The sequence below is a fragment of the Giraffa tippelskirchi genome, chromosome 5 (assembly GCF_054371585.1).
Source record: "Giraffa tippelskirchi isolate mGirTip1 chromosome 5, T2T-mGirTip1v1.2.pri, whole genome shotgun sequence".
NCBI lineage: Eukaryota > Metazoa > Chordata > Mammalia > Artiodactyla > Giraffidae > Giraffa > Giraffa tippelskirchi.
Window position 1 is genome coordinate 104,154,965 of NC_137279.1, and position 13,587 is coordinate 104,168,551.

General features: G+C 38.7%; 1 long non-coding RNA gene across 3 annotated transcripts in view; it reads right to left on the reverse strand.

Moving 5' to 3' along the window:
- Positions 1 to 11,882: 11,882 nt before the first annotated feature.
- The window catches only part of LOC145507104 (uncharacterized), a 228,230-nt gene continuing 226,525 nt past the window's right edge, over positions 11,883 to 13,587 (reverse strand). For all 3 annotated transcript variants that reach the window (XR_014054579.1, XR_014054581.1, XR_014054576.1), the window contains one exon: positions 11,883 to 13,153. This is a non-coding gene — a long non-coding RNA (uncharacterized LOC145507104). The remainder of the gene's footprint in view (positions 13,154 to 13,587) is intronic.

Below are 13,587 nucleotides of genomic sequence, written 5' to 3' on the forward strand. Positions count from 1 at the left end.
TCAAAACACATGAATAAATGGAGGTTAAAAAGTAACTGGATCCTAAGAAACTCTTCTGTTTCTTGGTTTCATATATTCAAATTAAAATAATTTTTATCATGAAAAAATATACAAACAAGAACCTTGGTAAAAGTAACCTTGTGTTTTCTGATTTTTTTCTGGTTAAGAGTTTCTCCTGCTTCTAGCCTAACTCAACTTTAGCCAGACCTAACTCTAAGCCATGTGACGAGTTAAATAAAATGAAACCCAGAAGAAATTATGCAGTAAACAGCTTAAATAGTCTTCCTGCAGAAAATTAGGAGTAAAGTGAAGAGAATGAGGCTAAACACTATAAAATTCAAGTCTGGGTGGTTCTCAGAGTTGGTTTAAGACCACCTGATCAGCATCATTTATGAAAATGCAAATTCTCAGATACTGCCTTCTCCCTGCTCCATTTAGTGAAGTCAAGGAATTTAGTCCTGAGATGAATCTTTTTTTTTCAGTTTTATTCAGGTATGATAGACAAATAAAATTGTAATATATTTAAACAAGTTATAAAGATACATATGTATATACACATATATATTTTTTTATGTATATGTATATATATATACCCTGTTTTTTTGTGTGTGAGAACACAAGTTACTCTTTCAGCAAATTTCAGTTGTCTAAAACAATATTATCAACTATAGTAACCATTTTACATTTTGGATCTTAAAATTTTATTTATCTTATAACTGAGAGTTTGTACTCTTTCACTAACCTCTCCCTATTTCTCCCATCCTCCAGCCCCTGACAACCATCATCCATTCTACTTTCTGCTTCTATGAGCTCAATTGTTTTTAAAAGATTTCATGTAAGTGATACCATGCAGTATTTGCCTTTCTCTGTCTGGCTTATTTCACTTAAGACAATGCCAGGTTCATCCATGGTGCTGCAAATGGCAGGATTTCCTTCTTCTTCTTCTTCTTTATTTTAGGTTGAATATTCCATTGTGTGTGTGTGTAACTACACTACATTTTCTTCAGCTTCCCTGGTAACTCAGCTGGTAAAGAATCTGCCTGAAATGCAGCAGACTCCCATTCAATTCGTGGGTCAGGAAGAGCCCCTGGGAGAGGGGATAGGCTACCCACTCCAGTGTTCTTGGGCTTCCGTGGTGGCTCAAACAATAAAGAATCAGCCTGCAATGCAGGAGACCTGGCTTCAGTCCCTGAAGTCCCTGGCTTCAGATCCAAAGGAAGATCCTTTGGAGAAGGGGAAGGCTACCCACTCCAGAGAATTCCATGGACCTAGGACCCTTGCTACAGTCCATGGGGGTCACAAAGAGTTGGACAGGACTGAGTGACTTTCACTTCACTTTCACATTTTCTTTATCCATTCACCCACTGATAGACACTTAGGTTGTTTCTATATCTCGGCAACTGCAAATAATGCTGTAATGGACATGAGAGTGCAGATATCTCTTTGAGATAAAAATGGTTTCATTTCCTTTGGATATATAGCCAGAAGTGGGATTGCTGAATCATGCAATAGTTATATTTTTTATTTCTTAACTCACTTCCATACTGTTTATTTATAGTGGCTGTACCATTTTACATTCCCACCAGCACTGTACAGGTTTTCTTTTCTCAATATCCTCACTAGTATTTATATCCTGTCTTTTTTTTATAATAGTCTTTTTCTTTTTTTTATAACAGATGTGAGGTTATATAGCAATGTGGTTGTAGATTGCATTTCTCTGATGGTTGATGTTGAACATCTTTTCATATACCTGTTGGCTATTTGTATGTCTATGCAGTTCCTTTGCCTATTTAAAAATCAGGTTGTTTTCTTTTTGCTATTGAGTTGTATGGGTTTCTTGTATATTTTGGATATTAAACTCTTACTGGGTTAGATGATTTGAAACTATTTTCTCTTCTTCCATAAGTTGCCTTTTCATTTTATTCATTGTTACTTGAGATGTACAGAAGTTTTTTAGTTTGCTATTGTCCAACTTAGCTATTTTTACTTTTCTTGTTTTGCTTTTGGTTTCAAATCCAAAAAAATCATTGCCAAGACCAATGCTAAGGAACTTATCACCTGTTTTCTTCTAGGAGTTTTATGGTTTCAGGTCTTACATTCAAGTCTTTAATCCATTTGAGTTGATTTTTCTGAGTGATGTAAGTTCAGGGTCTAGTTTCATTTTTTTTTTTCTTACTGTGAATATCTAGTTTTCTCACAGCCACTTATTGAAAAGGCTATCTTTTCCTATTGTATGTTCTTGGCTCCTCTGTTGTAAATTAATATATTACATAACCATGGGTTTACCTCTGGGCTCTCTACTCCGTTCCATTGATCTTTGTGGCTGTTTTTATGCTTTTGTGACACCTTCTTGCTTACTATAGCTTTGTAATATAATTTGAAATCACAAAGTGTGATGCCTTCAGCTTTGTTCTTCTTTCTCAGGATTAGTTTGGCTAGTTGGGATCTTTTGTGGTTTCATACAAATTTTAGGATTATTTTCCATCTCTGTAAAAATGCCATTGGAATTTTGATAAGGATTATGTTGAATCTGTAGATCATTTTGGGTAGCATGGACATTTTAACAATATTGGTTCTTCTAACCTATGAAAGTGGAGTATCTTCCTTTTGTGTGTGTGTGTCTTCTTCAATTTCTTTCACCAATATTTTATAATTTTCAGTGTACAAACATTTTACTTCCTTAATTAAGTTTATTCCTAAGTATTCTTTTTGATATTACTGCAAATAAGATTAATTTCTTAATTTATCTTTCTGATAGTTTAATGTTAGTGTATAAAAACTGATATTTTATATTGATTTTGTATCCTCCGACTTTACTGGATTCATTTATTCAACAGATTTTTGATAGTCTTTAGGGTTTTCTATACATAATATAATGTAATCTTCAGATAGTGACAATTTTACTTCTTCCTTTCCGATTTTGATGTCTTTCATTTCTTAAAAATTTTTCCTAATTCTGGCTAGGATATTGTTCTTGATCATAGAGGAAAACTTTAAGAATTTCATCATTGAATATAAAGTTAGCTATGAGCTTTTCATGTATGGCCTTTGTTTTCTTGAAGTACATTCCATTTCCACCTAATTTGTTAAGGATTTTATTATGAAAGATGTCAAATACTTTTCTGCATATATTGAGATCATATGATTTTTAACCTTCAATTTTTTAATGTGGGTGTATCAGATTTATTGATTTGTGGTTGTTTAACCATCCTTACATCCCAAGAATAAATTCCATTTGATTGTGGTGTCTGGCCCATTCTGTGTGCTATTGAATTCAGTTAACTAGTATTTTGCTGAGAATTTTTACATCTATATTGAGGAGGGATACTGGCCTGTAACTTTCTTTTCTTACAGTATCCATGTCTGTGTTTAGCATCAGGATAATGCTGGCCTCATAAAATTAGTTTGGAAGTGTTCCCTCCTCTTCTGTTTTTCAGAAAATTTGACAAGGACTCTATTAATTTTTCTTTAAATGTTTGCTACAGTTTACCAGATGAAGTCATCTGGTCCTGAACTTTTCTTTCTTGGGGGGTTTTTGATCACATATTCAATCTCATTATTAGTATTGGGTCTGTTTAGATTTTCTATTTCTTCATGATTCAATCTTGGTAGGTTATACATTTCCAGGAATTTATCCATTTCTTCTAGATGATCTAATTTGTTGGCGTACAATTGTTCAGAATACCCAAGAGATTCTTATGTACAGTGAGAGAGAACCAGCAGTTTAGATCAGGAATGAAGTTCTGGTCTGTTTATATGATATCCAGTTGCCTCTAATATTTGGCCCCTTCTCTGGTAGCTCAACTAGAGGATGTGTCATGACCAATCATCAAGAACTTAGAAACACCTTGAATGGATGTACAACTGTGAATGCGGTTTCATGAAACAGAGCAAAGACCAGGACAGGTGTAGTGAGTAGCAGATGCCAGGACAAAAACCAGATTAGAACAGAGAAGTTAAATATAGCTATAGTCCTAAATATGGTTAATTCCAGGATCAGTTTAAGGATGTCAACCCCAAGGAATCTATATGTTAAGAGTGTGCAGTGCCTATTATTTGCTTCTGTGGTAAAAGTCAGTCTAGGATGTAGATAGGTCAACTATGACTGTCGACAAATAGCAGTCATGCCCTGAGATGTACTAGGCCTGGGGTGAACTAGACAGACAGAATCCTTGCCTTCAAGAGCTCACCCTCTGGGGGAGAGAGTGTAAGCAACTTCAGTTCAGTTCAGTTTAGTCACTCAGTCGTGTCCAACTCTTTGTGACCCCATGGACTGCAGCACGCCAGGCTTCCCTTCCATCACCAACTCCCGAAGCCTACTCAAACTCATGTCCATTGTGTCGGTGATGCCATCCAACCATTTCACCCTCTGTCATTCCCTTCTCCTCCTACCTTCAATCTTTCCCAGCATCAGGGTCTTTTCAAATGAGTCAGTTCTTCACATCAGGTGACCAAAGTATTGGAGTTTCAGCTTCAGCATCGGTCCTTCCAATGAATATTCAGGACTGATTTCCTTTAGGATGGACTGGTTGGATCTCCCTGCAGTCTAAGGGACTCTCAAGAGTCTTCTCCAACACCACAGTTCAAAAGCATCAATTCTTCGGTGCACAGCTTTCTTTATAGTCCAACTCTCACATCCATACATGACTACTAGAAACACCATAGCTTTGATTAGATGGACCTTTGTCAGCAAAGTAATGTCTCTGCTTTTTAATATGCTGTCTAGGTTGGTCATAGCTTTTCTTCCAAGGAGCAAGCGTCTTTTAATTTCATAGCTGCAGTCACCATCTGCAGTGATTTTGGAGCTCAAAAGCTGTTAGTCTGGGGTGATTATCTGGCAGCTAAATTCTGGTGAAGACATACTGAGGGGAAAGCCCAAGATTACATGTGGAACAAGCCGGAAGGAAGGAGAGGCTATGCTCATTTTCTATCACTCTTTAACATTTTTGTTTCACCCTCATTCAGTAAAACCACATGGGGAAATGAACTTACTTTGAGAATGAAGAATACAGCCAGATCTCAATAATTTGGGTTTTATTATTGGAATTTGTAATAACTTGGAGAGTGGCTTAATCAAAGTTTAAGTTCATCTATGAAATAATTTTTTTCAAAGAAATTGATTCTACAAACTTGACTAAACCTGCTTTCAAACATATTTAAAGTTCTCTATTAGATATTAGCAAGTGTAAAGCTAATTAGAAATCATTTTAGAGCTGTCCCTAAATTTGCTACTAGTCAACGTAATACGTAGGAACAATTATACAACCTATTTTTCAATATTTCAGTATCTAAAAAAATAATATAATTCATTTCTTTCTGATGTGGCCTGTAATTCTCTCCCTATTTTTTCCTTTAGAAGGCCTTCTCTCTCTCCTTTTCCCTTCTCTCTTCTTTATTCTCTGTCTCCTGAGCTCTTTCTCTCTCGATCCCTTTCTCTTTTTCTCCTCATCTTCTTATTCCCCTCTGTTTCCTTTATCTTCTTGCCTTTTCACCTGCCTCCCCTGCCCATCCCACCCCCCACCCTTGGTCCCGACTTTCCCTCCTCTCACTTTCTGCCTCTCTCACTTTTGTTTCTAACCAGAAGTTGAGAAAAGTTTATAACTGAGATACGCACTACCAAATAAGCAACTGGGTAATCTCAATGTTTACAAATGCTAAGCCTTCCTCTGTGAATTTCTCTGGGTAAGACTAGTACACCTTGAAAGTGTCTGTCCTCTAAGCAACAGCCTTTGGACTAGCCATACGATGCTGCTTGACCAAAGGTTTGGAGAGTTTGGAAGCCTGTAGGAAGGCTCTGTTGCTCTTGCCTTTTCAACCTTTTTACATCAGCCAATTTGTAATTTAAATGACATACACTGATTACTGTGGAAACATCCAGCAGCACACATTTTCTTACAGAAATAAAGAATTCTGGTGGCAATTTATTAATGTTAAATTGTCTTTACAGTGCAGAAGGAGAAAAAGACTCCAATTTGCACACACATTTTTCTGGTATGAAAGAATCTTTACCATCATGAAGCTATTTCAGCTGTCTCATCCCTAATTACCACTTGGTATCTCTCTCTCCCTTGCTCCTTCCCTAGTGTTCTCTTTGTTTTTAATTGGTGATTCCAGCCATCTGGATCCACTAGCTTATGAAGGCATGAGAGAAACAGAACATAAAAGAAAACAAACTTCACCCATTTCAATCAAGTCCACATCTGAAAGCTCCCATATTCCACAGTGTTTCCTTTGCTATAGGAAATATGGTGTCAGTATCAGCCAAGCTGAAATGATGTCTGGGAGTGAATGCAAAGAGAAATGCTAATGCTCCATTAGAGTGAAGGCCTGGCCTCCAAACCACTTTAAGGAGAAGCTGTCCAGCATGTCAGTTTGCCACATGGTGAAGGAAAGGACCTAGGGGAGTTTATTCTGAGAAGTCTGGGCTTTGCAATCAGACCCATATGGGTTTGAACCAAGGCTGAGTTGTTCTGAATGCTATGATTTAGGGCCGGTTTTTTTTTCTTTATTATACTTCATTTCAAAGTTGTGATTATTAAATGAACTGAAATATGAAAATACTCAGTGATATTTTAAAATGTTGGTTTAAAAGTAATAGTAAGACATATTCTTGGGGCCAAGTTTGTATAGGAAGGACTTAGGGGTTGAAAGGAACGGCTGCAAGACTTATCTTGAGGTTATTATATTTGTAGGTAGCATACTGTGTTTACCTAGTTGTTATTTGAGGTGAAAGACCTCATGGAGCAGGGGCCAGGATTTCTCGAAGCTACTCCTTGGTACTGTCTTTGCATCTCCTAATGATTATTATTAACAATTTAGAAAAAATTATTTCAGTTCCTCCCCACTCTCCATACTATCATGACTATATTCAAAAACCATTATCCTACCTTCTAAATGTTCTTCCATCCACTACTCTCCAGCTCTACTTTATCCTAATCCAGGCTATGACAGCCTTTTATCCAAGCCACAGCCACGGCCTCCACGTTTCCCTTTCTCATGTTTGCTTACATTCTTCGTATTTACGCCTGAGTAATCGTATGCAGTAATCTGAGAATTTTGTACACCAAGCATGGCATTTAACTTATAAAATTTCTGAAGGCATTTCACTGCCCCTAGAAATAAAGTCCAATAGAAAAAAGACTCTACATGTCTCTTTGGCTACTGTTAATCTCTCCACTACCACCAAGCACAGGCCTTCCTTTGTTCTCCTCCACAGCCCCAATGGACATGGCTAAATCTATGACTGTTTTGTGCTCACCCTCATCTCAATGTTCTTACTTCTGCTTGGAGTGTGCTTCTATATTCTCTTCGCCTACCTAATTGCTACCCATTCTTTCAGTATCTGTTGGATTATCATAAATTTATGGATGTCTTCCCCGATAGTTCAGATCGTTGTAAGAGCATAGAGCACTTGCAATAGCTTATTGGTAATTCACTCATTCTTTCATTCAGCCATTCAATAAAAACACAGTTTGGCACTGTGCTTGATACTGGAGAAACAATTATAAGCAAAACCAGATAGTAATTTGCCCTCATGGAGCTCAGTCTACTGGGGGAGACATAAATAAATAATCACATAAATAAATTTATAGTTACCAATTATACATGTGGTATGAAGACAGGATGCAAAGTGCTAAGGAGTTATTTAGGAGATCTGATCTGATCAATGAATGAAGGACGATTTCTCCAAGGAAGTGATGTGTGAGCTAAGATCCTAAGAATGCATAGGAGTTAACTAAGAGCCGAGAGGGTCAGGTGGGGACAGCATAGATAAAGCCTGGGGCAGGAGGGCACATGCTAAGCTTGAGGAAATGATAGGCTGGCATGCAAGAAAGTGATAGGGGTGAAGATATACATGGTAAGTGGATCATAAAAGGATCTGTAGGCTATATGAAGGATTTTTCACTTTATCTTGAACAGCTCTCTAAGTCAAAACTGGACTGGAGGGAGGACAAAGTGGCTGCAAGATGCCAGCTGGGAAGCTTCTGCCATGCTGCAGAAGATGGTGACTCAAAACAGACTGGGATTTTGCAGATGGGAAAAAGTGACTGGATTTAAAAGATATTTAAGAGGCAAAATGTATAAGACATGATGATGAGCTGAATGTAGGAACATGAAAAAGACTTATTAAGCATGAATTTTACATTACAGATTTACTACAAAAAGAAACCTAAAAAAACCCCAGAGGGATGTTCTGGAATTTAGTTTTGTTCTTTGACTTAATTCTTTCCCTTCTGCTAGACTATAACAAAGTCAGGGATTATCTTTTCCATCAGTATATACCTGGAAACTACCACATCACCTGTACATTATAGATGTGTTGACTGACTGATACAAAAGGTTTGAATTCCTGCCTTGGGAGTGAATTTATTGAAGATCCTTGTGCTGTCAAAATCAGCAGCTAGTGCCTCTTCTGATGTAGCCCTGGGAGTTGCCTTCCCTGTGAATTCAAAAGTTGACCTCAACTTCAGCCTCTTTTCCTCCTCAAACGCTGTGTCAGTCTTGCTGATAAAAACAGGTGTCCTCAACCAATGCAAATTCCTCTTGCCAGACCTTGATCTACCCCATGTGGTTTTCCTCCAATTTTTTTTCACCAACGTACCCATTCCAAAGAAATGGCTTTCCTGTAGCCAAATTTATTGCCATAATCTCCTGAGGAATCTAGGCTTGTGAAAACCCACAAGGTCATCCAAAAATATTTTCCAAAAAGTCATCATCCTGATATTCATCTCTCACCCATTCCTGGTTAATAATCTCTAATTCATGCCCCAGGAAATTTCCAAAAATTTTGGTCCAATGTTTACTCTGCTTAAACATTATATAAAACACTGCAGTCTTCCAAGTACAGTATATCACTGAAGTCACACAAAGTACTTCACTCACAACACAGAACAGTAACCATGCAGGTCTGATTCTCACTAATAACCCCATTATTTCCTGAGCACATATAGCCCTTATTCTACTAACAAGAACACCTAACATTTATTGAACACTTGCTCTGCTCCATGCATTATTCTAAGTACTTCACTTGTGTTAATTTATTTAATCCTCACAGTAATTCTGTGAGGTGGGCATTATTTCCATCTAATGGATGATGACACTGAAGCATGAAGTAACTTGCCCATGTTCACCTGGCCAACGTGTGATAGAGTGAAAATTCCCATTTAATCAGTCTGGCTTAGAGTTCTTACCCTTACCATGCTATGTGCTGCCTCTGTACAGCCTTCCCTTTATACGTTGAGGGCAGGGCCACCAGAGTAAAACAGAATTCCAGTTACATAGCTTTGCTATTGTTTAGCCGTTCAGTCGTGTCTGACTCTTTGCAATCCCATGGACTGCAGCACACCAGGCTTCCCTGTCCTTCACTATCTCCCAGAGTTTGTCCAAAATTCATGTTCATTGAGTTAGTGATACCATCCAACCATCTCATCCTCTGTTGTCCCCTTCTCCTCTTGCCCTCAATCTTTCCCAGCATCAGGGTCTTTTCCAGTGAGTCAGCTCGTCGCATCAGGTGGCCAAAGTATTGGAGTTTCAGCATCAGTCCTTCAAATAAATATTCAGGGTTGTTGATTTCCTCTAGGATTGACTGGTTTGATCTTCTTGCAGTCCAAGGGACTCTCAAGAGTCTTCTCCAGCACCACAGTTTGAAGGCATCAACTCTGGTGCTCAGCCTTCTTTATGGTCCAACTCTCATATCAGTACATGACTACTAGAAAAAACATAGCTTTGTTTACTGCAAAACTTTTAAAGAAAACCTATTTGAGTCCCAATGAACTTTAAACTTTTTAACGCTAGCATTGAATGTCTTCCTCCCTATGGTTCAGACCCACATTTCTAGCCTTAGACCCCCATCCCCTGTAGAGACCCACTTCTACCAATTCCTCCTCCACAAGTTCTCATGTCCATGTCTTTGCATGGATGCCCTCCTGCCCTCTCCATGTATAATTCCCCATCTCCTTCAGAACCTGGCTCTCATGCCTCCTTCGTGAAGCTCTTCTCATGCCTTTAACTTTTCAGTTGAACTCTTTATAGAGTACTTCCTTTCTATGTTTGCTTTAGTTCTTGTTACAATTTTCAGAAATATATTTATTTCATATAGATGTAGAAGTACATTTTAGAGCTGAGATGGACCTTAGCTATCATCTAACCCAACAGTTCTCACCCTTTAAAAAACATAATAATACTTTGTTAAAGTGAAATGACTCATTTTAAAATGAACATTTCAGTGGCATTTAGTACATTTATAATTTTGTGCAACCATTTCTATTTAGCTAGTTCCAGAATAGTCTGATCACTCCAGAGTAAAACCCTGTACACATTAAGCAGTTTCTCCCTATTCCTCCCTCCATCTGCCTGTGGAAACTACCAACATGTGTTCCCTCTCTATGGATTTATCTATTCTGGATCTTTCACATAAACGGAATGATGTAACATATGGCCTTTTGTGTCTGGTTTCTTTCAACTAGTATCACGTTTTGGAGGTTTGTCCACATGGTAGCATATATCAGTATTTCTTTTTTATGGATAAGTAACATTCCATTCTCTGCACACACTACAATTTGTTTATCCATTCTTCCATCAGTGGGCATTGGGGCTTCTTCTGATCTTTGACTATTGTGAATAGTACCCTTTGGGGGCAGGTGTTTGGATCTGCCTATTTTGCCATTTTACTGACATCTGGCCTCATTCCTTTTTTTTTCAAATGAACTATTATTCACAGCCTAATGTATAATAGATAAAAATGGAGCTTCATAGATACAAATAGATAGAAAAGGAGCTTCTCTGGTTGAAACCTGGTGTGTGGCCTTTGTACTTCAAAGTAGACCATGGAGCTCTTCCAGGAAGTCTAGAGTCCTCTGTGGAGCACAGTTTGAAGGCCTCTGAGTCAGTCTATCTCCTCTGTATTATAGATGAAGAAACTGAAGCCCAGACCTTGTACTAAAACCAAACAGCTGGTTAGGGTGACAAGGCACACTCATCAAAATGTTTAAATAACAAGAACATGATGTAGCAGGGTTAACCAAATTGAGATTAGATGATACATTTTCAGGAATTTATAAAAAATAATTCACATCTTTGTTCAGGAAGTATTACAGAAAACCCAAGAAAACTTGAATGCCTAAACTAACTCTTTACAAACACAGTATTTTATTTTATCCTGAGAGATTTATGTATCTGATTCTGTGGAAGTGGATAAAGCTACAGTACAATAAAGTATCTCTGCTGCACATTAGAACCACTAGGGAAAACTACAGAACTCTGATGCCTGACTCCTATCCCAGCCCAGTTAAATTACAATTTCTGGAGCTGGAGACCTGGTATCAGAATTTGAAAGATCTCCCAGTGACTCTAACGTTCAGACAAGGTTGAGAACCTCTGGCTTTTGCTGTTGCTACAAGTGCATTGTTCTTACTCATTTTTTCCCCTGTGGATTCTTCCTGCATGGCCTAGCTTACATGCCACATGACCTTCTCAGGCTCCCCCAGTTCACACTGCTCTCACCCTTCTCTGAACCACCGGGGCACTTGTTTCACTCATTTTGCTCTTAACCATGCCCTGGCAAGCATTGTTTCTTGGCCCTTGTATGGATCAGCCTTCTCTCCCAAACTGGAATACAGGATCTTAATGATCAAGAATAGAATTTGTACCCCCTTTTCTTTGCTCCCCCCTCACATGTAATAATCACTTCTAAATAACCACTCCTAAAACCTGTGCTTCTTTGCTATTAAAAGTATAGTTATCCTGCTATTGACCTAGGGTTGAAGTGGTATGTATCCATAGACTGGCTCCAAAGATGAATGTGATACAAAGTGAATGTGAATATTCTTTGGAAAGCAGTACATGTTATTTACATACAAAAGATCATATTACTATTATAACTAGGAAGTAAAACAACCATCTTTATTTTTTGCTCTCCAGGAAGTATACTGCAGAGAATTATAGAAAAAAGGAAAATCTCAATTTCCTTTCTAATGTAATTCAAATTTGTTTCTATAGAAAAAGGACACGATTTCATTATTGTCAGGGGATTTACATATCTCATTTAACCCCTACAGTAATTTTCCAAGGATTACCTTCACTTTATAACTGAAAAAAAATTGCTGAAGACCCTATTTGTAATGGGTCAATTTGAACCCAGGTTTGTCATACAGTAAAACCTATATAATTTTTTATCAGACTCACATGCTCCTTAGAGTACATAATAGTTATAATTGTGTGGCTAGGGTTTCTTATAACAAGTCATATAAAGTCAATGTGGTATAAAACAGTAAGTTTTCATGGGATAGTCTGAGAGGGATTCCCTGCAAAGTAAATGTGACTGGGACCAAAAGATAGATTGGTTCTGGTAGAGAATGATCTTTAGAAACAAGTTCACCATCACTGTACAAACTGGCCCCAGGGTTTGCTCCATCTGCTTTCTCCCACACTTTGTGTGTTACTTGTATCAAGTATTGAACACAAGATCTTCAGGGGGATAAAGCAAAGCATAGAGAAAGACATATGACTCTGGTCTGCTGTTCTTAATTTTCTGTTCGCTTTAAGTCTAGAGATTCTGGCCAGGCTTTGAAAAAGAAGTATGATTCAGAGACTTCAGAAACTCCAAGATGGCCTCCTTATCCAAAAATATTTCTCCAAGAACCTTTTTCAAATCTAGAGACATATATACAGTTCTCAAAATATTTGGAGGGACCCGAAGAGTGCCTAATATATATAAAATACATGGCTTTAAAAGGGCTGGCAACTGAAGCTGATTGTGATAGGAGCCAGGATTAGGGGCAGAAGAATCAGAGAGCAAAGTCTTAAGAGTGGAGAAAGAAAGTGACAGGGAAGGAAGATCCATCCTCCTTCCTCACCCCCGTCACCCTCATTGCATCCTCCAGGAGGGCTCGCTGAGGGCCTGCTGAAATGAAGAGCTCACTCCAGACATATCTTGAACAAGCCACTCTTGAACCATCAACACTCCCTCTGAGGCCAGATTCAAAAAATCCTTCTCAGCTCCACACTCCTCAAACAGTTCTTCCCAGCAGGGTAATGAATGGGGGCTTCTGGCAAGCACTTGAAGGCCAACTCCTGTCTTTCAGGCTTGGATTTCAGGAAACAGCTTGGGAGGATGCTCTCCAGGCCCAGCAACTCCGGAGGCTTGTCTTGGGATCTGTGGGAGAGGGGAGGCTAAGAGGGATTAGAGCTACCCTGAAACCCTGTAGCCTTAGGGGTGGATGTGCGGGTGGAAGGGGAGGGGGCAGATCAGCTCAGCTGCTTCACCTTCCCAGATAATCCATCACTGCCACTGCAGCTGCAGGAGAGCAGTCCCATGAACTGTCTGCCTGGAAGGAGGGATAACCTGCCGCCGGCTTTTATTTTCAGTTGAATTATAACACTTACCTTCTCATTGGGCCTTTCATCAAGAGGCTTAAGTGTTTTTCTTTCTGTGGGCCTTACTGGCCACGTTTCCCCATTCATTATCGCATAGGAGCCTGCCATGCTGAACCCATGTGCAGTTCCCGCCCCCAACCCCCAACTCCCCATCCTCTAGGGGCTCCTTAGGAGCAACAATTGTATAATTCAGAACAGACTCTCCTCTGAGCA